This window comes from Lolium perenne, chromosome 6 (genome assembly GCF_019359855.2).
Source record: "Lolium perenne isolate Kyuss_39 chromosome 6, Kyuss_2.0, whole genome shotgun sequence".
Classification (NCBI taxonomy): Eukaryota; Viridiplantae; Streptophyta; class Magnoliopsida; order Poales; family Poaceae; genus Lolium; species Lolium perenne.
Window position 1 is genome coordinate 59692115 of NC_067249.2, and position 27252 is coordinate 59719366.

Below are 27252 nucleotides of genomic sequence, written 5' to 3' on the forward strand. Positions count from 1 at the left end.
CGATCAATGGAGGTTCGAGCCGATGGATTATTGGTGTGTGGGTTAAAATTGGGCCGGAGACGCAGCTGGATGACGTTTCTCGTCGCAATTTTCGTCGCGAACCGCCCTGCGTGCGCGTTTGTGATGTGGTTCGACTGGGTTTTGGACAAGGTCTGGCCTGATCCATGGCGGCCTCTGCTCTCTCTGGGCCTTAGCCCAGTACCGTGCACGACCGACCCTTATCTGCTTCCTCTCCGCCTCGGATCAACCCTAGATCCAACCATACGGGTGCCGTCATCTTCGTTCCTCACCTGCTCACGCCCAGATCCCAATCCCCGCCCCAAATCCACCACAAAATTGGTCTGGAGTAATCACCGGCGACCGGACATCGTTCGCGCATGTGTTGCAGTCACCTCCACCGATGGATCGACGGTATGGTGGCCCTAGACGCACTCCACCGAGAAGATCGCCGCCAAGGAACTACTTCGCCAATCGTCCTCGACATGGTTCCGAGGCGGATCGGCGTGATGAACAGCGTCGTTGGGAAGAGGAGAGACGTCGTGATACGGAATGGAGACTTGAAGATGAACGCCGCAGGGAAGAGGATAGAAGGGTTGCAGATCAAGAGCGGTTGTGTGCTGAGGAGCGCCGCCGTGTGGAGGAGCGTCGGCGCCTGGATGAAGATCGTCGTCGGGAGGCGTCCCGCATCTCTGAGCGTGTGGCCCGCGAAAGGGCGCTGGTAGACAAGCGGCGCAATGAAGATGAAGCTCGTGCGCGTGATCGTTGGGCACATCGAGCTGAGATGCTGCCTGGCGACTCTTCTCATGGGGAAGATCTTCACAGATCTGTTGATGTAAGTCTGAACAACTCTTCTTCTATACCACCTTCGATTGCTGCTGCAGGGTCTGATAGAGTTGATGCTAGTTTGGATCAAAATCAATCAATTCCTAGTTTAAATCAACAACAATCTGTGCCTAGCTTGAATGTTCCCCCAGTACCTCCTGTTCTGCCTGAGCCAGTGGGGTCCTCTGTACCACCACCGGTTCTGGGCTTGAATGTGTCTACTGCTAGGGCTGCTGATAATAGATTCGTTAAGTTCAAAGGATCTTGCATGAATTGCTGTGGTGAACATCATTTTGAAGTATGTCAGAACAGAGAACCATGGGACTACAAGGCACCTTTTTATGGCAGTGAAGAATTTGGTTCTGGGTTCTATTCTATCCCAGTTCCTATTATGGAGAATCAACCTATAGAGCAACTAAATTATGCACATATTTCTGTTGAAAAGGGTGAAGTAAATAGCAGAAACATTGAACATGAGTTTAATGTGTGGGCTGAGTCTATGAAGATAAATTGGAGGTTTTTTTGCAAAGGAGGTCTCTCCCACTGAGTTCATAACAAGATTCCCCTCTGCTAAAGCCATTGATGAGCTTGCACATTTTGGCAAACTCTTCATGAAGACGGTTCCTGGTGCTATCATTTCTCTGGAAAAATGGGTTGGTGATTTCCAACCAGTCTCTAGGATGGATGAAGCTTGGTTTCAGGTGAAAGGGATTCCCATGAATTTCAGATGTAGATCCACTGTTTTTATGCTGCCAGTCTGGTAGGTAAACCTTTGGCTCTTGACAAAAAAAATCACAGGAACTTCTCATGTGTCAGAGTTAAAATTGGAAGTCGGGATTTATCTCTGGTTCCTAATACAAGGATTGGGGAGATGGAAGGAGGTTTTTATGAGCTTCAGTATACTAGAGAGCTGTGTGAACCTACTCCTACTCCTGGTACTAGAATTATGGTTGCTGATGCTAATCAAGGTGGGGAGGGTGACCATGGGACACCAAAAAGACAAAGAATTGGTAGGAATGATTCTGATGCAGGTTCTCAATCTGCTCCTCCCAGGATAACCAATAACTCTGATAGAAACAATGCATCAACCAGGCAAACTGCTGCAGCTATTTATGTTGCTTCTGGCAGAGATAATGGCAAAAGGAAATTGTTTGAAAGAGAAATTCAGGACAAGTCTGACAGTGAGATGAATGTGGACTCTATCAGCTCCATTCCCCTTCAGGATAACAGTGGTAACAACGTTGTGTTGTCTGGGGTGCACAAGTCTGTAACTAAAGCCTTTGCTCCTTCAGTTCTATCACCTGGGCAAGCATCCTCTAGTGCATCTGCCTCTCTTCCTTACACACAGTTCCTGCATACTCTGGTAAAATCAGGCAGTGATAAAGCTTTCACTATTCAGAAGCAATACAGAAAAGAGCTGGGTCCCATCCTGGAAGCAGTCAATGAAGAAGATGTGTCTGAGGAACAGGTTGATTATGATTCCACTGAGTCTGATAGTGCTGCAACCTCTGTGAGATATATAAATCCTGGATAGGGGATAATGGCACTAGCTGCACCTACTCTTCAAGAAAGGATGGCGGTTGATTGTCTTGTCACTGGTTCTCAAATTGAGATTGATGGCACACAAGAAGATCCTTTGTCCCAAGTGGATAATCCTACTGATGTGGAATCTAATGTTGATGCTGGTAATAATGTCTCTCTACATCAAGCAGGTGTTGTTCCCCAACCTAGCAGAATGAGCTCCAGGCTTATCTCTCAAGATCTTCATACAACCAGGATTCCTGAAAGAGCAAGTAGAAATGCTGCTGCAAGAGATGTTTCAGGTACCAATCTTACTTCTCATAACTCTTTTGCTTTACTTGATGATGATATTATTCATAACAGGGCCCTTGAAATGGGGGTCAACCCAGTTTCCTTGTCTATGGAAAAAATTAATTACTTAAAAGATCTTGAACAAGCCAGACATGCAATTGCTGTTGTTCAAAGTAATCAGGAGATTGAGTCTGACTCAGAACCTGAGAGAATTCTTTTGTTGGCTTTTGGGAGAGAACAAGATATTGATGAAGATGATTTCACTCCTGTGATATCCAGAAGAAGCAGGAAAAAAAGGAAAAGTGGTGGCAGAACTGGGAGATGGAGGGAGACACCAGCAAAATCAGGTGGCTCTTTTGTGGGAGCACAATCAAAATCATGTGCTGCCCAGGGAAAAGTCAACAATGTGCACCCTTTGAGTGACATTGTTACTGGACCCAGATGCAGGAAAAAAAACCCAAAATATTTATGATAGGAGTCTCTCTTAATTGCAGAGGGGTGGGGAAGAAAGGCATGAGTAGCTTTTTGTCTGATTTTATCAGGGAGCAAGATGTGGATTTCCTAGGGTTACATGAAACTATCAAGAAGAATTATTCTCCTGCTTTTTTCAGGACTATTGATCCACAAGGGCAATTTGATTGGAAATGGATTAGCTCCATTGGCAGAAGTGGTGGAATTCTGGGTGGTTTTAGGCTATCCAGATTTTCCATTATTGATACTGTTGTTGGAAAAATCTTTATCAAAGTTACCTTGCATGATTTGAAGCTTTGTCTGAACTGGGTTTTTGTGATTGTGTATGGTGCTGCTCAGTTGAATGACAAAGAAGATTTTCTGACATAATTGGGTATGGTTTGCAGTGATCAGAGACTCCCTTTACTCATTGGTGGTGACTTCAACATTATAAGATTTTCTTCTAAAAAAAACAAAGGGATGAGAAATAATAGGTGGTCAGATATGTTCAATGCTATTATCAATACCTATGCTCTCAAAGAGATCCATATGTCTGGTGGTCAGTACACTTGGACAAATAATCAGAGTGCCCCCCCCCCCTCTGGAGAAGTTGGATAGATTCCTTATGAGTGATACCTAGGAAAGTCTTTTTCCCTTAACTACTATGCATAAGTTGAATAGAGAGGTTTCTGATCACAATCCTCTCATTCTTGATACTATGGAGAACAAACCAAAAAAAGAAGAATGTGTTCAGGTTTGAGAAAAGTTGGATAAAGGAAGAAGGTTTCCTGGAAAGGGTTGACAGGGCTTGGAACCAGAGGGTTAGAGCAAATAGCAATCTTGACAGACTACTAGAAAAAGCTGAAGAATGTGAAGAACAGCTTGAAAGGTTGGGGTTGTAATCTGAGAGGGAAAAATAAGAAGAGAAAAAGTGATATTTCTAGAGAATTGGCTGAGTTGGAAAATTTGGAGGAACAATCTCCTTTACTCCCAGCAGATATAATGAAGAGGGCTGAGCTTCAGCAAGAATTGCTTGATATTCTTGACAAAGAGGAAAAATTATGGAGACAGAGAGCAAGAGATAACTGGCTGTTGCAAAGTGATTGCAATACTGCCTATTTTCATCGACTTGCAAATGGTTGTAAAAGAAAATCAACTATTTTCTCTTTGAAAAATGGTGAAACTCTGATGCAAGTTGATGAAGAACTGCTACAACATGCTACTGATTTCTACAGAGATCTTTTTGGTCCTGAGGAAGACAGAGGAGTTAGATTGGATGAAAGTGTCTGGCATACTGATGAGAAATTGAATGGTAGTGATAGAGAGAGGTTGGGTAGAAGATTCACAATGGAAGAATTCAAAGATGTTATTGACCAGATGGAAAAAAATAAAGCAGCTGCCCCTGATGGAATCCCCATTGAGTTCTATCAAGCATGTTGGGAGATTATCAAAAGTGACATAATGGTTGTGTTTGATGATTTGTTTGAACATAAAATTGAGCTTGCTAGAATTAATTATGGGATTATTACTTTGATCCCAAAAGGAGAAGATGCTGACAGGATTAAAAGATTCAGGCCAATTTGTCTACTGCAAGTTTTGTTTAAAATCTTCACCAAAACTCTAACTGTTAGAGTTGCCCCAGTTATGGAAAAATTGATGGCACCATGTCAAACAGATTTCATCAAAGGGAGGTACATTACAGATGGGGTTATGTTGCTCCAAGAAGTTCTGAGAGAAAGTAAATTTAGGAAAAAACAAGGGGTGGTGCTAAAGATAGACTTTGAAAAAGCATATGATAAAGTTAATTGGAACTTCCTGTTTGATTCTTGTGCTCAGAAAGGTTTTAGTGCCAGCTGGATGGTCTGGATCAAAAATGTTGTATCCAATGGTACTTTGAGTGTGAAAGTGAATGATAAAGTTGGTCCCTATTTTGCCAGTTACAAGGGAGTCAGGCAAGGTGATCCTTTTGCCCCATTTTTGTTCAATATGGCTGCAAACAGCCTTTCCAAGATGATGTACTTGGCACAGCAAAATGGTTTGATCACTGGTTTGGCTGATAACTTGGTAGAAAAAGGAATTGCAATTTTCCAATATGCCGATGACACTATTCTCCTCATCCAAGATAGTGAGGAGCAAGCTGTGAATTTAAAGTTGATGCTATACATCTTTGAATCCATGTATGGGCTGAAGATTAATTTTGAGAAGAGTGAGGTTATGATGATTTTAGATGATGAAGTGAAATCACATAATTTTGCCTCCTTGTTCAATTGTCAGCAAGGGAGTTGGCCTATAAAATACTTGGGTACTCCTGTGTGTGCAAGAAATCCTTCTGTTGCTGAGATGAGCTTTCTTGGTGATAAAACAAAGAAGAAGATGGGTGGATGGATGGGAAACACCATGTCAATTGGTGGGAGAGTGGTTAAGATTGATGCCTGTTTGTCTAGTACTGTTGTGTTCCAAATGTCTATGAGATTGCTCCACAAGGCAAATATAGAGCAGATTGATAAACCCATCAGATCCTTCTTTTGGGCTGGGAGTGCTGACAAGAAAAAGTATCATTTTGTGAGATGGAATTGGATTTGCAAGCCCAAGAAAAAAGGTGGCCTGGGTATTAAAAACTTATACAAATTTAATGTCAACTTGATGTGTAAATGGTGGTGGAAACTGGAATCTGGTACAGGTCCTTGGCAGAATTATATGAGACAGAAATACATGAGGCATGGTGGTGTGTTTTATACAAAGAAAAAACCTGGGGACTCTCCTCTGTGGACAGATATGTTACATGTCAAGAATATCTATTTGTGTGGCAGGAGAATGAAGGTGGGGAATGGTAGAAACACAAGCTTTTGGTGTGATTCCTGGTGTGATCAGTTACCTTTGAAGGATAGATTTCCTGAGATTTATGATATTTGTATTGAACAAAATGTGACTGTGGCTGAGGCTGCTGTGATGCACTGGAATTTCTCCTTTTGGAGATGGATGACTCCTGACCTTGCTTGTCAAATTCATGGTCTACATCAAATTATGGCTCAAACTGTTCTCACAGAGGAACAAGACAAACCTGTGTGGAGATGGACTAAAGGAGGGAAATTTACTGACAAATCTGTTTATAATCATCTCTGTGGTGCTGGGATTGATAGGAATTTTAAACATCTATGGAAAAGTAAAGTTCCTTTGAAGATTAAGATTTGGCTATGGATGATTTGGCATAATGCCATTGCTACCAGGGACAATCTGCTTAAAAGTAATTGGCAAGGGAGTGCTATCTGTCAGTTCTGTGATGGTATTGAGACCATTTCTCACCCTTTTTTCATCTGGGTAAGGCTTAACTGGAAAGTTATGTATTTTAGTATGGGTTCCCTCTGAACAAGCGTCATAGGGGTGATAACGCGTGAAGCACACGTCCGTTGGGAACCCCAAGAGGAAGGTGTGATGCGTACAGCAGCAAGTTTTTCCTCAGTAAGAAACCAAGGTTATCGAACAAGTAGGAGTCAAGGGCCACGTGAAGGTTGTTGGTGACGGAGTGTAGTGCGGCGCAATGATGTCTACGGGTGCTTCTATTCTTGTAGACAATGTTGGGCCTCCAAGAGCAGAGGTTTGTAGAACAGCAGCAAGTTTCCCTTAAGTGGATCACCCAAGGTTTATCGAACTCAGGGAGGAAGAGGTCAAAGATATCCCTCTCAAGTAACCTCCAGTCACAAAGCAAGAAGTCTCTTGTGTCCCCAACACACCTAATACACTTGTCAGATGTATAGGTGCACTAGTTCGGCGAAGAGATAGTGAAATACAGGTGGTATGAATGTATATGAGCAGTAGTAACGACACCAAAAAATAGCTTGATGCTACAACTGGCGTGTGGTTGATGGTGGTAATATTGCAGGCAGTACGGATGCAGTAGAACAGTAAACAAGCGATGATTGCAGTATTTGGGAACAAGGCCTAGGGATTATACTTTCACTAGTGGACACTCTCAACATTGATCACATAACAGAATAAATAGATAAATGCTATACTCTACACTCTCTTGTTGGATGATGAACACCACTAATTGTGTAGGATTACACGAACCCTCAATGCCGGAGTTAACAAGCTCCACAATATTCGATATTCATGTTTAAATAACCTTAGAGTGCACGATAGATCAACACAACTAAACCAAGTACTAACATAGCATGCACATTGTCACCATCACACTATGAAGGAGGCATAGATCACATCAATACTATCATAGCAATAGTTAACTTCATAATCTACAAGAGATCACAATCATAACCTACGCCAAGTACTACACGATGCACACACTGTCACCTTTACACCGTGCAGGAGGAATAGAGTACTTTAATAACATCACTAGAGTAGCACATAGAATAGTAGTGATACAAAGCACATTGCAATCATAAAGGGATATAAATAAGCACTTCACTATGCTATTCATAACAGTGAATAAGTATTCTGTGAAATATAGCCTAAGAGACCCACACGGTGCACACACTGTCACCTTTACACACGTGGGACAAGGAGTCTCTGGAGATCACATAAGTAAAATCCACTTGACTAGCATAATGACATCTAGATTACAAGCATCATCATATGAATCTCAATCATGTAAGGCAGCTCATGAGATTATTGTATTGAAGCACATAGGGAGAGAGATTAACCACATAGCTACCGGTACAGCCCTTAGCCTCGATGGAGAACTACTCCCTCCTCATGGGAGACAACAGTGTTGATGAAGATGGCGGTGGAGATGGCAGCGGTGTCGATGGAGAAGCCTTCCGGGGGCACTTCCCCGTCCCGGCGGCGTGCCGGAACAGAGACTCCTGTCCCCCAGATCTTGGCTTCGCGATGGCGGCGGCTCTGGAAGGTTTCTCATACCGTGGCTTTTTCGTCTCGAAGATTTAGGTCAGGGACCTTTAAATAGGCGAAGAGGCGGAGTCGGAGGGTCGACGAGGCGGTGTCACAGTAGGGCGGCGCGGCCCACACCCTGGCCGCGCCAGCCTACTGTCTGGTGGGCCTGTGGCCCCCCTCTGGCGGCTCTCGGGTGTTCTGGAAGCTTCGTGGAATTTTAAGATCTTGGGCGTTGATTTCGTCCAATTCCGAGAATATTTCCTTACTAGGATTTCTGAAACCAAAAACAGCAGAAAACAGGAACTGGCACTTCGGCATCTCGTCAATAAGTTAGTTCCGGAAAACGCATAAATATGACATAAAGTGTGAACAAAACATGTAGGTATTGTCATAAAACAAGCATGGAACATAAGAAATTATCGATACATCGGAGACGTATCAGCATCCCCAAGCTTAGTTCCTACTCGTCCCGAGTAGGTAAACGATAACAAAGATAATTTCTGAAGTGACATGCTATCAACATAATCTTGATCATACTATTGTAAAGAATATGAGATGAATGCAGCGATTCAAAGCAATGGTAAATACAATGATTAAACAACTGAATCATATAGCAAAGACTTTTCATGAATAGTACTTTCAAGACAAGCATCAATAAGTCTTGCATAAGAGTTAACTCATAAAGCAATAAATTCAAAGTAAAGGTATTGAAGCAACACAAAGGAAGATTAAGTTTCAGCGGTTGCTTTCAACTTGTAACATGTATATCTCATGGATATTGTCAACATAAAGTAATATAATAAGTGCAATAAGCAAGTATGTAAGAATCAATGCACAGTTAACACAAGTGTTTGCTTCTAAGGTGGGAGGAAATAGGTAAACTGACTCGACATAAAAGTAGAAGAAAGGCCCTTCGAAGAGGGAAGCATCGATTGCTATATTTGTGCTAGAGCTTTTGTTTTGAAAACATAAAGAGAGCATAAAAGTAAAATTTTGAGAGGTGTTTGTTGTTGTCAACGAATGGTAATGGGCACTCTAACCCCCTTGCCAGACAAACCTTCAAAGAGCGGCTCCCATGAAACATTTTTATTGTTTGGGTGGCAATCCTTCCAACCTTTACTTTCACAAACCATGGCTAACCGAATCCTCGATTGCCTGCCTACAATCTCATACCATGAAGGAGTGCCTTTTTATTTTAGTTTTATTTAGATGACACTCCTCCCCACCTTTGCTTTCTCAAGCCATGGCTAACCGAATCCTCGGGTGCCGTCCAACAATCACATACCATGGAGGAGTGTCTATTTTTAAAATTATGAAAGTTAATTAATTTGGGACTGGGAATCCCATTGCCAGCTCTTTTTGCAAAATTATTGGATAAGCGGATGAAGCCACTAGTCCATTGGTGAAAGTTGCCCAACAAGATTGAAAGATAAACACCACATACTTCCTCATGAGCTATAAAACATTGACACAAATAAGAGGTAATAACTTTTGAAGTGTTTAAAGATAGCACTCAAGCAATTTACTTTGGAATGGCGGAGAAATACCATGTAGTAGGTAGGTATGGTGGACACGAATGGCATAGTTTTTGGCTCAAGGATTTTGGATGCATGAGAAGTATTCCCTCTCAATACAAGGCTTAGACTAGCAAGGTTGTTTGAAGCAAACACAAGTATGAACTAGTACAGCAAAACTTACATAAGAACATATTGCAAGCATTATAAGACTTTACACCGTCTTCCTTGTTGTTCAAACCCTTACTAGAAAATATTTAGACCTTAGAGAGACCAATCATGCAAACCAAATTTTAGCAAGCTCTATGTATTTCTTCACTAATAGGTGCAAAGTATATGATGCAAGAGCTTAATCATGAGCACAACAATTGCCAAGCATCAAATTATTCAAGACATCATACCAATTACCACATGCAGCATTTTCTGCTTCCAACCATATAACAATTAACGAAGCAGTTTCAACCTTCGCCATGAACATTAAAAGCTAAGAACACTGATACGCGTACAGCACGCGACCGTTGGGAACCCCAAGAGGAAGGTGTGATGCGTACAGCGGCAAGTTTTCCCTCAGTATGAAACCAAGGTTTAATCGAACCAGTAGGAGCCAAGAAGCACGTTGAAGGTTGATGGCGGCGAGATGTAGTGCGGCGCAACACCAGGGATTCCGGCGCCAACGTGGAACCTGCACAATACAAACCAAGTACTTTGCCCCAACGAAACAGTGAGGTTGTCAATCTCACCGGCTTGCTGTAACAAAGGATTAGATGTATAGTGTGGATGATGATTGTTTGCAGAGAACAGTAGAACAATTGCAGTAGATTGTATTTCAGATGTAAAGAATGGACCGGGGTCCACAGTTCACTAGTGGTGTCTCTCCCATAAGATAAATAGCATGTTGGGTGAACAAATTACAGTTGGGCAATTGACAAATAGAGAGGGCATGACCATGCACATACATGATATGATGAGTATTGTGAGATTTAATTGGGCATTACGACAAAGTACATAGACCGCTATCCAGCATGCATCTATGCCTAAAAAGTCCACCTTCAGGTTATCATCCGAACCCCTTCCAGTATTAAGTTGAAAACAACAGACAATTGCATTAAGTATGGTGCGTAATGTAATCAATAACTACATCCTCGGACATAGCATCAATGTTTTATCCCTAGTGGCAACAGTACATCCATAACCTTAGAGGTTTCTGTCACTCCCTGCATTCACGGAGACATGAACCCACTATCGAGCATAAATACCCCCTCTTGGAGTTAAGAGTAAAAACTTGGCCAGAGCCTCTACTAATAACGGAGAGCATGCAAGATCATAAACAACACATAGATATAAATTGATAATCAACATAACATAGTATTCTCTATCCATCGGATCCCAACAAACACAACATATAGTATTACAGATAGATGATAGGTCGGCGCGGCCAGGGCTTGGGCCGCGCCGCCCTATGGTGTCGCCACCTCGTGGCACCACTTCGTTAGCTCTCCGGTCTTCTGGAAGCTTTGTGTGAAAATAGGCCCCTGGGCGTTGATTTCGTCCAATTCCAAGAATATTTCCTTACTAGGATTTCTGAAACCAAAAACAGCAGAAAACAACAACTGGCTCTTCGGCATCTTGTTAATAGGTTAGTTCCAGAAAATGCATAAATATGACATAAAGTATGCATAAAACATGTAGATATCATCAATAATGTGGCATGGAACATAAGAAATTATCAATACGTCGGAGACGTATCAGCATCCCCAAGCTTAGTTTCTGCTTGTCCCGAGCAGGTAAACGATAACAAAGATAATTTCTGGAGTGACATGCCATCATAACCTTGATCATACTATTGTAAGCATATGTAATGAATGCAGCGATCCAAAAAATGTAAATGACATGAGTAAACAAATGAATCATATAGCAAAGACTTTTCATGAATAGTACTTCAAGACAAGCATCAATAAGTCTTGCATAAGAGTTAACTCATAAAGCAATAATTTAAAGTAAAGGTATTGAAGCAACACAAAGGAAGATGAAGTTTCAGCGGTTGCTTTCAACTTATAACATGTATATCTCATGGATATTGTCAATGCAAAGCAATATAACAAGTGCAATATGCAAGTATGTAGGAATCAATGCACAGTTCACACAAGTGTTTGCTTCTTGAGGTGGAGAGAGATAGGTGAACTGACTCAACAATAAAAGTAAAAGAAAGGTCCTTCAAAGAGGAAAGCATCGATTGCTATATTTGTGCTAGAGCTTTTATTTTGAAAACATATAGAGATCATAAAAGTAAAATTTTGAGAGGTGTTTGTTGTTGTCAACGAATGGTAGTGGGCACTCTAACCCCCTTGCCAGACAAACCTTCAAAGAGCGGCTCCCATTTTATTTTATTTTTGTGTGGCACTACTTCCAACCTTTCTTTCACAAACCATGGCTAACCGAATCCTTCGGGTGCCTACCAATAATCTCATACCATGAAGGAGTGCCTTTTTATTTTAGTTTTATTATGATGACACTCCTCCCCACCTTTGCTTTCTCAAGCCATGGCTAACCGAATCCTTCGGGTGCCGTCCAACAATCACATACCATGGAGGAGTGTCTATTTTTGTTAATTAATTTGGGACTGGGAATCCCATTGCCAGCTCTTTTTGCAAAATTATTGGATAAACGGATGAAGCCACTAGTCCATTGGTGAAAGTTGCCCAACAAGATTGAAAGATAAACACCACATACTTCCTCATGAGCTATAAAACATTGACACAAATCAGAGGTAATAAATTTTGAATTGTTTAAAGGTAGCACTCAAGCAATTTACTTTGGAATGGCGGAAAAATACCATGTAGTAGGTAGGTATGGTGGACACAAATGGCATAGTGGTTGGCTCAAGGATTTGGATGCATGAGAAGTATTCCCTCTCGATACAAGGTTTAGGCTAGCAAGGTTTATTTGAAACAAACACAAGGATGAAGCGGTGCAGCAAAACTCACATAAAAGACATATTGTAAACATTATAAGACTCTACACCGTCTTCCTTGTTGTTCAAACTCAATGCTAGAAATTATCTAGACCTTAGAGAGACCAATTATGCAAACCAAATTTTAGCATGCTCTATGTATTTCTTCATTAATGGGTGCAAAGTATATGATGCAAGAGCTTAAACATGAGCACAACAATTGCCAAGTATCACATTATCCAAGACATTATAGCAATTACTACATGTAGCATTTTCTGTTTCCAACCATATAACAATTAACGAAGAAGAAACTTCGCCATGAATACTATGAGTAAAGCCTAAGGACATATTTGTCCATATGCAACAGCGGAGCGTGTCTCTCTCCCACACAATGAATGCTAGGATCCATTTTATTCAAACAAAACAAAAACAAAAACAAACCGACGCTCCAAGCAAAGCACATAAGATGTGATGGAATAAAAATATAGTTTCAGGGGAGGAACCTGATAATGTTGTCGATGAAAAAGGGGATGCCTTGGGCATCCCCAAGCTTAGACGCTTGAGTCTTCTTGATATATGCAGGGGTGAACCACGGGGGCATCCCCAAGCTTAGAGCTTTCACTCTCCTTGATCATGTTGTATCATCTCCCTCTCTTGATCCTTGAAAACTTCCTCCACACCAAACTCAAAACAACTCATTAGAGAGTTAGTGCACAATCAAAATATACATGTTCAGAGGTGACATAATCATTCTTAACACTTCTGGACATTGCACAAAGCTACTGAAAGTCAATGGAATCGAAAAATCCATCGAACATATCAAAACAGGCAATGCGAAATAAAAGGCAGAATCTGTCAAAATAGAACAGTTCGTAAAGACGAATTTTATTGAGGCACCAGACTTGCTCAAATGAAAATGCTCAAATTGAATGAAAGTTGCGTACAAATCTGAGGATCACTCACGTAAATTGGCATAATTTTCTGAGTTACCTACAGAGAATTTTGCCCAGATTCGTGACAGCAAAGAAATCTGTTTCTGCGCAGTAATCCAAATCTAGTATGAACCTTACTATCAACGACTTTACTTGGCACAACAATGCACAAAACTAAGATAAGGAGAGGTTGCTACAGTAGTAAACAACTTCCAAGACACAAAATAAAAACAAAGGTACTGTAGTAAAAACATGGGTTGTCTCCCATAAGCGCTTTTCTTTAACGCCTTTCAGCTAGGCGCAGAAAGTGTGTATCAAGTATTATCAAAACATGGTGCATCTACAGCGGGGTGTGGAGTTTTCTCAACCATGCATAGTATATTGGATACATAAGTTTTAGCGGCTCCCTTTTCATTAGTCTTGGGCTTGCTACTTTCATCAAACAAATTTTCAGGAACAAGCCAAGCATAGTTATTTTCTAGTGCTTCATGCATTGCTAGGAGCTTACATGGTATTGGTGCTTTAATCTCCCCACCATTATTAACATTATTAGTATACTTAATTCTATTCATATCCATCTTTTCAAGGATACTAACAAAATTGGTATAAGAACCAAGCATCTTATATTTAATAAAGACCTTTCTAGCCTCTCTTGCTATACCACCAAATTCTCTAAGAAGGGTTTCTAAAACAAAATCTTTCTTTTCCCTTTCTTCCATATCACCGAGTGTAAGAAACATGTGTTAGATTATAGGATTGAGATTAACAAATTTAGTTTCCAACATGCGAACTAAAGAAGCAACAGCAATTTCATAAGTAGGAGCAAGTTCTACCAAGTGTCTATCTTCAAAATCTTCAACGGTACTAACATGATTGAAAAATTCTTCTATATTATTTCTCCCAATTATAGACCCACGTCCTACCGGTATGTCTTTTACGGTAAAATTAAAAGGAAACATGTTGAAATAAGTAAAGCAAATATAAGTAACTAATTTTTTTTATGTTTTTAATATGGGGTATGCAAACATGACAGTAAATAAAGTAAAACTAGCAACTAATTTTTTTTGTATTTTGATATAATGCAGCAAACAAAGTAGTAAATAAAACAAAGCAAGACAAAAACAAAGTAAAGAGATTGTGATGTGGAGACTCCCCTTGCAGCGTGTCTTGATCTCCCCGGCAACGGCGCCAGAAAACAGTCTTGATACGCGTACAGCACGCGACCGTTGGGAACCCCAAGAGGAAGGTGTGATGCGTACAGCGGTAAGTTTTCCCTCAGTATGAAACCAAGGTTTAATCGAACCAGTAGGAGCCAAGAAGCACGTTGAAGGTTGATGGCGGCGAGATGTAGTGCGGCGCAACACCAGGGATTCCGGCGCCAACGTGGAACCTGCACAACACAAACCAAGTATTTTGCCCCAACGAAACAGTGAGGTTGTCAATCTCACCGGCTTGCTGTAACAAAGGATTAGATGTATAGTGTGGATGATGATTGTTTGCAGAGAACAGTAGAACAATTGCAGTAGATTGTATTTCAGATGTAAAGAATGGACCGGGGTCCACGGTTCACTAGTGGTGTCTCTCCCATAAGATAAATAGCATGTTGGGTGAACAAATTACAGTTGGGCAATTGACAAATAGAGAGGGCATGACCATGCACATACATGATATGATGAGTATTGTGAGATTTAATTGGGCATTACGACAAAGTACATAGACCGCTATCCAGCATGCATCTATGCCTAAAAAGTCCACCTTCAGGTTATCATCCTGTTATCACCGGAATTTGACCGAGTCAGAGGTGGGCCGCGATCAAGATGGACTTGAAGAATATATATATGGAAGAAATACATGAATCGGCCTTATGTACCAAGTTTGGGCTAGATTGCCCGTGTATCTTTAATTATAGTAGATTGCATCTTAGATTAGGAGATAGAATTTTTCCCGTGCACGGTTAGGTGCACGCCTGAATTAGAAAGTCCGCTGGACTATAAATATGTATCTAGGGTTTATGGAATAAACAACAACCAACGTTCAACCAACCAATCAATCTCGGCGCATCGCCAACTCCTTCGTCTCGAGGGTTTCTACCGGTAAGCAACATGCTGCCTAGATCGCATCTTGCGATCTAGGCAGCACAAGCTCCACGTTGTTCATGCGCTGCTCGTACTGAAGCCTTGTTGATGGCGAGCAGCGTAGTTATCATAGATGTGTTAGGGTTAGCATAGTTCTTCGCGTAACATGCTATCGTAGTGCAACCCTTGCATGTCTAGCCGCCCTCACACCTATCTTAGGTGTGGGGGCGGCACCCCGCTTGATCATTATTTAGTAGATCTGATCCGTTACGATTACTCCTTGTTCTACAAGGATTAGTTTAATATCTGCAATAGTTAGGCCTTACAAAGGGGGGGAGGATCCAGCGGCACGTAGGGTGTCGTTCGTTGGCCCTAGACAGGATGTTCCGGGGATCAACCTTGTGTTGGTTTTTAGGCCTTGTTTAGGATCGGCTTACGATCACCGTGCGTGGCCACGAGGCCCAACCGTGAGTAGGATGATCCGATTATGCGGTGAAAACCCTAAATCGTCGTAGATCTCATTAGCTTTATCTTGATCAAGCAGGACCACCATATATTCGTGCACCTCGTACGAATCATGGGTGGATCGGCTCCTCACCGATTCACGGGATAACCCGAGAGCCGATCGAGGCTCGTATTTAATGTTTACGTGTATGCCATGCAGAAACTAAGCGAGGCATCTCCATCACCTTCCCGACTGTGTATAGGTCAGGTGGCACGCCCTTGCATCAGCATCGGACGTGTGACCGGAAAGCTTTGCGGGCCGTCGCTCGGAGGGACCTCAGCCAGCCGCAGCTCTAGGTTGTTCCCGGCTCTACGGTGTTGCCCGTCGCTGCCCGCCGGTGGGTTTCTGACGACAACACATTCTGGCACGCCCAGTGGGACACACCCAGCGAACCGGCTAAAATTATCCTCACCACACGGTCGGCTTGGGTTCAACGATGATCTAACGAACGGCGGCCACGTCGGCTACACGAATCCCAACGGAGCCGACGTGCAAATACAGTGCCTTGGCATGATACAGAGCCGATATCTGCAGTCACCTGACAGATTCGGCTCGGGGGAGGCACATGATCAGCAGACAGACGCATGGGCAAGGAATGTCAGGAGCCGACGGAAAATCGGCCAATAAAAAAAACAACACTTTGCAAGTACAGATGTAGCAAGTACAGAGAGATCCAGTCCAGCGAAACATCATCTGTCTCTGAAGGCCCTACTGAAAAAATACGCCGAGGGCGAGAAGGGCGTCAACACGGATGCGATCCGCCTCAGCGATCTCAGCCTCGTCATCCTCGTCCTTACCCGCCACCAGCTGATTGCTCAGGGTACGAATTTCAGCCAGATCGGTCTTCAGATCGGCTGTGAGGCCTTTTGCTTCGTCTTGAGAACGGGCAATAAGGGCTTCCTTGTCTTGGATGAGCTGTTTGGTCACCCTTACCCTCTCTTCAAGGTTCTCCAGCTCCTTGCGCAGAGTCTCGAGTTCGGCGCGATTGGCAGAAGTGTCCGTCTTGGCGTCCAGAGCAGCCTTCTTCTCATTGAGCCGTCGATACTTTTCGGCAATATCGGCTCTCAACGAAAGCTGGGAGCGGCGAAGAGTAATCCTTTGTCGAGCCGATTGCACCCTTGACTTAAAAACCGACAGGGTAACAGCAGGCCAGAGCTTCACTTGCAGTGTCATAGGGAGATGGGGCTGGATGTCCTCGAGGATGCCTTTGGCTTCCTCGGAATTTTCAATCAGAGTCTCAGTTGAGGCAGAAAGCAAGTCTTTGAGACGCTGGAGCGGACCATGGACCGTACTAGGACTCGGCTCTCCGCTTGCCTTGGGAGGAGTGGGTTCGATGGATTCTGGATCGAACGTCAGCAAGCTCGAGAGATCACAACCCTGATAGGGCAAACAAAGTGAGTTAGCATGCAATGAAGAAATTGATGGAGCCAAGAAGGAGGGGCACACCTCTCCCATTGTAGGAGGAACAGCCGATGTCGTGACGATCGGCTTTTCTGTGGACTGAGATGGGTCAACCACTTGGGCAGCCGCGATCGCCGAGGTGGCTAGGTCCAGGGTGGCGGACGGCATCGGTATCTCCTCAACGTCTCCACTAGAAGTTTCTTCGGCCTGCAAGAGGAAGTGATTAGCCGATCCACCCATGACGACGGGAAAGCATGAAGTATGACCGGGGGGGTAATTACGTTTGAGACCTCCTGGCTTGATGGAGAGGCTCGTGGGTTTTTACGAGCCCTTTTGACGCAGCGGCGCTTCGTGCGTGACCCCGATCTGGTCGGGGCTTGGGGAGCAAGAGGTTCAGTGATCGACCTTTTCTTGGAAGCCGGCGCTGGTGAAGCCGTCTGGCTCTGGGTGGTGGACCTCTCAGAATTACCCGAGCTCGAGTCCCCCTGACTGTAATCTTCGGCCCTGCTGGAGGTTTCTTCGGTGGAAGTCTGTAGAAAAGGAATACGAACGTATTGTAAAAAGTCTTTGGAGGTGGATAAATATAGACGGGGTCTGAGCCAACTTACACGTGGGCTTCCTTGGGCAGGAGCCTTACGCTTCAGGGTTTTCCTGACAGCCACCTTCCTCACTGCCGTCCTCGCCTGAATCGAGGCTCGGGGGGCAACTGGCCCCGAAGATGCTTTACTCTTGGGAGCCGATTTCGGTGAAATCGGCTGACTCTGCATTATGACCTTCTTCAGGGGTGGCGAACTCTGGCAGAAGAGAACCACTGGTGCCGGAGGAAGGAATACGAAAGGGGAACCGTCGGCCTGTGTGGGAGCCGGACCATCTTGTTGCTGCTAGGAGAAAGAGTCAGGTCACAGACGATCACCATGGTGCGGTTACAAGAAATGCTTAAGTGATGGTACCTGGTCTGCAGGGATTTCATATTCGGCGTCAAGCTCTCTCAGCAGCGGTCCTAGAGCCCTCCTGAAGACGTGGGTCTTCCACATAGACCACCAAGTTTCAAAACCATCGGTAGTGAAGGAGAAACGGAGGTTGTGGGGGATTGGGATGGCCAAAGCATCAAAGAAGGTATAACACCTTTGGGCAGTAAGGATGTCAGGCAGTTCAGCTCTGTTTGCTGTCAGGTGGTGTAAGAAGAAGTGTGGAGGCACCTGTCCGAGACCAAGCTGTCGGGCTGCTACTACTGGTTGATAACACTCATAACCGGGCTTGATAATCCGGTTCGAGGTACTCATGCCAACAGGGAGGAAGCAAGGACGAATCATGAGGGAGTACAAATGCTGTGTGCTGGCGTCATCGGCAAAGTCATCCAATCGGAAAGAAACTGGGTTTTCAAAATGTGCCGATTCAGTATAAGGATGGAACAGGGGGTTGTCCAAACCTTGGAAGAAAGTCTTAAACCACCCTGCTGCTTCCTTGGGGATCAGCCTGCTGCCTGGGAGACCATACATGGCTTGGCCGTAACTGGTGCATCGAATTTCCTTTCCATTTACATCCGGAAAGGTGCAGGTGGTCAGCGATGGGAAGTCTGGGATTTGGTTTTGGAAGTATAGTTGGGCCCACAACTGAATGAACCACCAGGGGCCGCCAGTTTTAACTGTCTTTCAAGAGAACAGTTTGACAGACATCAGTTGAAGGGATCGATAAATCTCTCCAAGAAATAGTTTGCCTAGGCCGAGTTGGGTGCCTTTAGCAAGTTCATAGGCCAGGGAGAGGTAATTCTTGGTGGGAGCAAGTGATGGGCCGCAGAATATGAAGTGCTCCAGCCAGAAATTCAGGAAGGCTGTATGCTCCCTCTCTGTCACGGGGCCTTTGGTTTTCATATAACGATTGAGATAGGCGCCCCAGCTGGTACACTCTTTTTTAGAGGAAAGAGTGAAAGGGACTTTTGGCAGTTTGAATGCAGAAGGGCTGGGGGATGCAATGTCTAGCCCGGTGATCATGGCCACATCCAGCAGAGTCGGAGTCATAGGGCCATGACCAAACATGAAGCAGTTCAATGCATCAGACCAGAAATAGCCGATGGTTTTCAGGATGTTCTCATTCTTCTCAAGAGGAGATAATGATAATGACAGGGCATCGGCTATCCCTATGGTTTCCCAAGTGGCATAGTGGGTTTTTGATACTCTATTGTACCATGCCACCCAACCCTCAGGAGGATTAGGCCAGGCTCGCAAGCAGTCAGCCCAGGAGGTCAGATCTAGGTTCTGGCTCACAAAGGGGATTCTGTTAGCTTCGCACGAAATTAACAGGGCAGGACTCTCAGAAGAACGAGGACCGAGGCACATCGAATTTGCGAGAGAAGGATGTGGCAGAAGAATGTCTGAAACCTAAATTAGCAGCGGAGCGAGACATTAATTCAGGTGTTTGCCATTAATCCCATGTCAAGTCGAACGGCGAGAGGAGGTTGAGGATTACCTTCAGTCCGGAAGCCGTGGTATCGGTATTGGATGATTCCGCCATGGGATGCGTTGAAGGAGCTGGGGGCGGCGCGGTCGAGATCTGTGTAGGTGGTTGTGGGTTGGAACTGCTCAGGCGGCGATTTGGGGATCTGAGTTTGCCTTTTCAGATGGAAGTCGCAGGTTACCGTTTGAAGGGCGGCTAGATCGACGTTACTCGTGTTTTTATGATAGAGACCGATGTGATGCCATCGGCTCTTTTTGGGGATTGTGTGACTTTGACTATCGGCAAAACAATTGACTGGAAATGCTTCTTCATTAACAAAGGAGGGTTTTTTTACAATGAAGAGCCGATTGCTTAAAGAGGAACAAAAGAAGAGCCGATTGCTCGCATACTACTGATGCTATGTCACTAGTCCTCGCTGCCCTCGTCGTCGGCATCGTAGCTGTCACCGGCGCTGCTTCCGGAGAACTCCTCGTCACTGCTGCTCCAGCCCTCGACCGGAGCTTTTTTCCTCTGCGTCGCCATCGTCATCTTCACTATCTGCCCAAACACGGAGGCGCTTCGCTGGCAGGTATCCAGTGGAGGAGGAGGAATCATCCTCCTCCTTTTCTTCCTCTTCCTTATCATGGGAAGTGGGATTCCTCCAGGAGGAGAGGTCATCCTCGTTTTCGCTCTCCAGTTCCCCTTCAACGAGGAGGTTGAGGTCGCCCTCCTCATCGGTCAGGGGCATGTCGCCGTCTGACATAAGATCGAAGTCCCACTCGGGCTCCGACATTGGCTCGCTTGGGGAAGAAGATTGGAAAGAAAAACCGGAGGAGCCTAATGGGGGATTTAAAGCCATTGCGGTTTCCAAGGAAATGGTGCTAAAGTTATCAAGTTTTGCAAGAAGTTGAGGAGGCAAGACGTCATGATAAAGGATACTGCAACGGTTCTGCCATGACATGACCCGACGAAGAAAAAACGGAGTGATTTTGGAATTACCAATTCCAAAACCAGGGGGGCATGTGTTATCACCGGAATTTGACCGAGTCAGAGGTGGGCCGCGATCAAGATGGACTTGAAGAATATATATATGGAAGAAATACGTGAATCGGCCTTATGTACCAAGTTTGGGCTAGATTGCCCGTGTATCTTTAATTATAGTAGATTGCATCTTAGATTAGGAGATAGAATTTTTCCCGTGCACGGTTAGGTGCACGCCTGAATTAGAAAGTCCGCTGGACTATAAATATGTATCTAGGGTTTATGGAATAAACAACAACCAACGTTCAACCAACCAATCAATCTCGGCGCATCGCCAACTCCTTCGTCTCGAGGGTTTCTACCGGTAAGCAACATGCTGCCTAGATCGCATCTTGCGATCTAGGCAGCACAAGCTCCACGTTGTTCATGCGCTGCTCGTACTGAAGCCTTGTTGATGGCGAGCAGCGTAGTTATCATAGATGTGTTAGGGTTAGCATAGTTCTTCGCGTAACATGCTATCGTAGTGCAACCCTTGCATGTCTAGCCGCCCTCACACCTATCTTAGGTGTGGGGGCGGCACCCCGCTTGATCATTATTTAGTAGATCTGATCCGTTACGATTGCTCCTTGTTCTACAAGGATTAGTTTAATATCTGCAATAGTTAGGCCTTACAAAGGGGGGGGAGGATCCAGCGGCACGTAGGGTGTCGTTCGTTGGCCCTAGACAGGATGTTCCGGGGATCAACCTTGTGTTGGTTTTTAGGCCTTGTTTAGGATCGGCTTACGATCACCGTGCGTGGCCGCGAGGCCCAACCGTGAGTAGGATGATCCGATTATGCGGTGAAAACCCTAAATCGTCGTAGATCTCATTAGCTTTATCTTGATCAAGCAGGACCACCATATATTCGTGCACCTCGTACGAATCATGGGTGGATCGGCTCCCTCAGCTGATTCACAGGATAACCTGAGAGCCGATCGAGGCTCGTATTTAATGTTTACGTGTATGCCATGCAGGAAACTAAGCGAGGCATCTCCATCACCTTCCTGACCAGGTATAGGTCAGGTGGCACGCCCTTGCATCAGCATCGGACGTGTGACCGGAAAGCTTTGCGGGCCGTCGCTCGGAGGGACCTCAGCCAGCCGCAGCTCTAGGTTGTTCCCGGCTCTACGGTGTTGCCCGTCGCTGCCCGCCGGTGGGTTTCTGACGACAACACATCCGAACCCCTTCCAGTATTAAGTTGAAAACAACAGACAATTGCATTAAGTATGGTGCGTAATGTAATCAATAACTACATCCTCGGACATAGCATCAATGTTTTATCCCTAGTGGCAACAGTACATCCATAACCTTAGAGGTTTCTGTCACTCCCCCAGATTCACGGAGACATGAACCCACTATCGAGCATAAATACCCCCTCTTGGACTTAAGAGTAAAAACTTGGCCAGAGCCTCTACTAATAACGGAGAGCATGCAAGATCATAAACAACACATAGATATAAATTGATAATCAACATAACATAGTATTCTCTATCCATCGGATCCCAACAAACACAACATATAGTATTACAGATAGATGATCTTGATCATGTTAGGCAGCTCACAAGATCCGACAATGAAGCATAATGAGGAGAAGACAACCATCTAGCTACTGCTATGGACCCATAGTCCATGGGTGAACTACTCACTCATCACTCCGGAGGCGACCATGGCGGTGTAGAGTCCTCCGGGAGATGAATCCCCTCTCCGGCAGGGTGCCGGAGGCGATCTCCTGAATCCCCCGAGATGGGATTGGCGGCGGCGGCGTCTCTGGAAGGTTTTCCGTATCGTGGCTCTCGGTACTAGAGGTTTCGCGACGAAGACTATATGTAGGCGGAAGGGCAGGTCAGGGGGGCACACGAGGGGCCCACATGATAGGTCGGCGCGGCCAGGGCTTGGGCCGCGCCGCCCTATGGTGTCGCCACCTCGTGGCCCCACTTCGTTAGCTCTCCGGTCTTCTGGAAGCTTCGTGTGAAAATAGGCCCCTAGGCGTTGATTTCGTCCAATTCCGAGAATATTTCCTTACTAGGATTTCTGAAACCAAAAACAGCAGAAAACAAAGAATCGGCTCTTCGGCATCTTGTTAATAGGTTAGTTCCAGAAAATGCATAAATATGACATAAAGTATGCATAAAACATGTAGATATCATCAATAATGTGGCATGGAACATAAGAAATTATCGATACATCGGAGACGTATCAAACACATGTGTTCATACGAACCAGCGGAGCGTGTCTCTCTCCCACACAAGCATTTATTTAAACAAAAACAAAAACAAAAACAAACAGACGCTCCAAGTAAAGTACATAAGATGTGACCGAATAAAAATATAGTTTCAAGGGAGGAACCTGATAATTTATCGATGAAGAAGGGGATTCCTTTGGCATCCCCAAGCTTAGATGCTTGAGTCTTCTTGAAATATGTAGGGATGAACCACCGGGGCATCCCCAAGCTTAGGCTTTTCACTCTTCTTGATCACATTGTATCATCTTCCTCTCTTGATCCTTGAAAACTTCCTCCACACCAAACTCAAAACAACTCATTAGAGGGTTAGTGCATAATAAAAATTCACATGTTCAGAGGTGACACAATTATTCTTAACACTTCTGGACATTGCTCAAAGCTACTGGAAGTTAATGGAACAAAGAAATCCATCCCACATAGCAAAAGAGGCAATGCGAAATAAAAGGCAGAATCTGTCAAAACAGAACAGTCCATAAAGACGAATTTCTAAGAGGCACCAGACTTGCTCAAATGAAAATGCTCAAATTGAATGAAACTTGCGTACATATCTGAGGATCACTCAGGTAAATTGGCAGAATTTTCTGAGTTACCTACAGAGAATTAGGCCCAGATTCGTGACAGCCAGAAATCTGTTTCTGCGCAGTAATCCAAATCTAGTATGAACCTTACTATCAAAGACTTTACTTGGCACAACAATACAATAAAAATAAGATAAGGAGAGGTTGCTACAGTAGTAACAACTTCCAAGACTCAAATATAAAACAAAGTTAATGTAGCAAAATAAACACATGGGTTATCTCCCAAGAAGTTCTTTCTTTATAGCCATTGAGATGGGCTCAGTAATTTTAATGATGCACTCGCAAGAAATAGTAGTTGAAGCAAAAGAGAGCATCAAGAAGCAAATTCAAAACATATTTAAGTCTAACATGCTTCCTATGCATAGGAATCTTGTAAATAAACAAGTTCATGAAGAAAAAAGTAACAAGCATAGGAAGATAGAACAAGTGTAGCTTCAAAAATTTCAGCACATAGAGAGGCATTTTAGTAACATGAAAATTTCTACAAACATATTTTCCTCTCTCATAATAACTTTCAGTAGCAACATGAGCAAACTCAACAATATAACTATCACATAAAGCATTCTTATCATGAGTCTCATGCATAAAATTATTACTACTCCCAACATAAGCATAATCAATTTTATTAGTAATATTGGGAGCAAATTCAACAAAGTAGCTATCATTATTATTTTCATCATCGAATATAGGAGGCATATTGTAATCATAATCAAATTTATCCTCCATAACAGGCGGTACTAAAAGACTACTATCATTATAATCATCATAAATAGGAGGCAAAGTATCATTAAAGTAAATTTTCTCCTCAATGCTTGGGGGACTAAAAAGATCATGCTCATCAAAACCAGCTTCCCCAAGCTTAGAACTTTCTATATCATTAGCAACAATGGTATTCAAAGTGTTCATACTAATATGTTCCATGGGTTTTTTAATTTTTGCATCAAACCATCCATGTCTTAACTCAGGAAAAAGAATAAAAAGCTCCATGTTGCTTTCCATTATGCCAAACTAGTGTAAAAAAGAAACAAAAAGATGCAATTGCAGGATCTAAAGGAAATAGCTTCGAGTACTTACAATGGCGGAAAATAGCTTAGTAGCCGAGATCCGGAGTGTGAGTACCTTTTACCTTTCCTCCCTGGCAACGGCGCCAGAAAAGTGCTTGATGTCTACGGGTGCTTCTATTCTTGTAGACAGTGTTGGGCCTCCAAGAGCAGAGGTTTGTAGAACAGCAGCAAGTTTCCCTTAAGTGGATCACCCAAGGTTTATCGAACTCAGGGGTATATCCCTCTCAAGCAACCCTGCAACCACAAAGCAAGAAGTCTCTTGTGTCCCCAACACACCTAATACACTTGTCAGATGTATAGGTGCACTAGTTCGGCGAAGAGATAGTGAAATACAGGTGGTATGAATGTATATGAGCAGTAGTAACGACACCAAAAAATAGCTTGATGCTACAACTGGCGTGTGGTTGATGGTGGTAATATTGCAGGCAGTACGGATGCGGTAGAACAGTAAACAAGCGATGATTGTTGTATTTGGGAACAAGGCCTAGGGATTATACTTTCACTAGTGGACACTCTCAACATTGATCACATAACAGAATAAATAGATAAATGCTATACTCTACACTCTCTTGTTGGATGATGAACACCACTAATTGTGTAGGATTACACGAACCCTCAATGCCGGAGTTAACAAGCTCCACAATATTCGATATTCATGTTTAAATAACCTTAGAGTGCACGATAGATCAACACAACTAAACCAAGTACTAACACAGCATGCACACTGTCACCATCACATTATGAAGGAGGCATAGATCACATCAATACTATCATAGCAATAGTTAACTTCATAATCTACAAGAGATCACAATCATAACCTACGCCAAGTACTACACGTTGCACACACTGTCACCTTTACACCGTGCAGGAGGAATAGAGTACTTTAATAACATCACTAGAGTAGCACATAGAATAGTAGTGATACAAAGCACATTGCAATCATAAAGGGATATAAATAAGCACTTCACTATGCTATTCATAACAGTGAATAAGTATTCTGTGAAATATAGCCTAAGAGACCCACACCGTGCACACACTGTCACCTTTACACACGTGGGACAAGGAGTCTCCGGAGATCACATAAGTAAAATCCACTTGACTAGCATAATGACATCTAGATTACAAGCATCATCATATGAATCTCAATCATGTAAGGCAGCTCATGAGATTATTGTATTGAAGCACATAGGGAGAGAGATTAACCACATAGCTACCGGTACAGCCCTTAGCCTCGATGGAGAACTACTCCCTCCTCATGGGAGACAACAGTGTTGATGAAGATGGCGGTGGAGATGGCAGCGGTGTCGATGGAGAAGCCTTCCGGGGGCACTTCCCTGTCCCGGCGGCGTGCCGGAACAGAGACTCCTGTCCCCCAGATCTTGGCTTCGCGATGGCGGCGGCTCTGGAAGGTTTCTCGTACCGTGGCTTTTTCGTCTCGAAGATTTAGGTCAGGGACCTTTAAATAGGCGAACAGGCGGAGTCGGAGGGTCGACGAGGCGGTGTCACAGTAGGGCGGCGCGGTCCACACCCTGGCCGCGCCAGCCTACTGTCTGGTGGGCCTGTGGCCCCCCCTCTGGCGGCTCTCGGGTGTTCTGGAAGCTTCGTGGAATTTTAAGATCTTGGGCATTGATTTCGTCCAATTCCGAGAATATTTCCTTACTAGGATTTCTGAAACCAAAAACAGCAGAAAACAGGAACTGGCACTTCGGCATCTCGTCAATAAGTTAGTTCCGGAAAACGCATAAATATGACATAAAGTGTGAACAAAACATGTAGGTATTATCATAAAACAAGCATGGAACATAAGAAATTATCGATACGTCGGAGACGTATCACGCAACACCAGGGATTCCGGCGCCAACCTGGAACCTGCACAAGACAATCAAAATACTTTGCCCCAACTTAAAAGTGAGATTGTCAATCTCACCGGCTTGCTGTAAACAACGGATTAAACGTATATTTGCATTCATCATATTACTTTACGTTGACAATATCCATGAGATATACATGTTACAAGTTGAAAGCAACCACTGAAACTTAATCTTCCTTTGTGTTGCTTCAATGCCTTTACTATGAATTTATTGCTTTATGAGTTAACTCTTATGCAAGACCTATTGATGCTTGTCTTGAAAGTACTATTCATGAAAAGTCTTTGCTATATGATTCAATTGTTTAACCATTGTCTTTACCATTGCTTTGGATCGCTGCATTCATTACATGTGCTTACAATAGTATTGATCAAGATTATGATAGCAGGTCACTTCAGAAATTATCTTTGTTATCGTTTACCTACTCGGGACGACTAGGAACTAAGCTTGGGGATGCTGATACGTCTCCAACGTATCGATAATTTCTTACGTTCCATGCTACTTTTATGATGATACACACATGTTTTATACATACTTTATGTCATATTTATGCATTTTTCGGCACTAACCTATTAACGAGATGCCGAAGAGCCAGTTGCTTTTTTCTGCTGTTTTTTGTTTCAGAAATCCTAGTAAGGAAATATTCTCGGAATTGGACGAAATCAACGCCCAGGGGCTTATTTTTCCACGAAGCTTCCAGAAGTCTGAAAGGGAAATGAAGTGGGGCGACGAGGTGCC

At 43.7% G+C, this 27252-nt stretch overlaps 1 protein-coding gene across 1 annotated transcript in view; it reads right to left on the reverse strand.

Annotated features, from left to right (window-relative positions):
- Nucleotides 1-27252, reverse strand: part of LOC139832167 (glycosyltransferase family 92 protein Os08g0121900-like) — a 178281-nt gene that overhangs the window by 12739 nt on the left and 138290 nt on the right. The gene's annotated exons all lie outside the window — the stretch shown is intronic.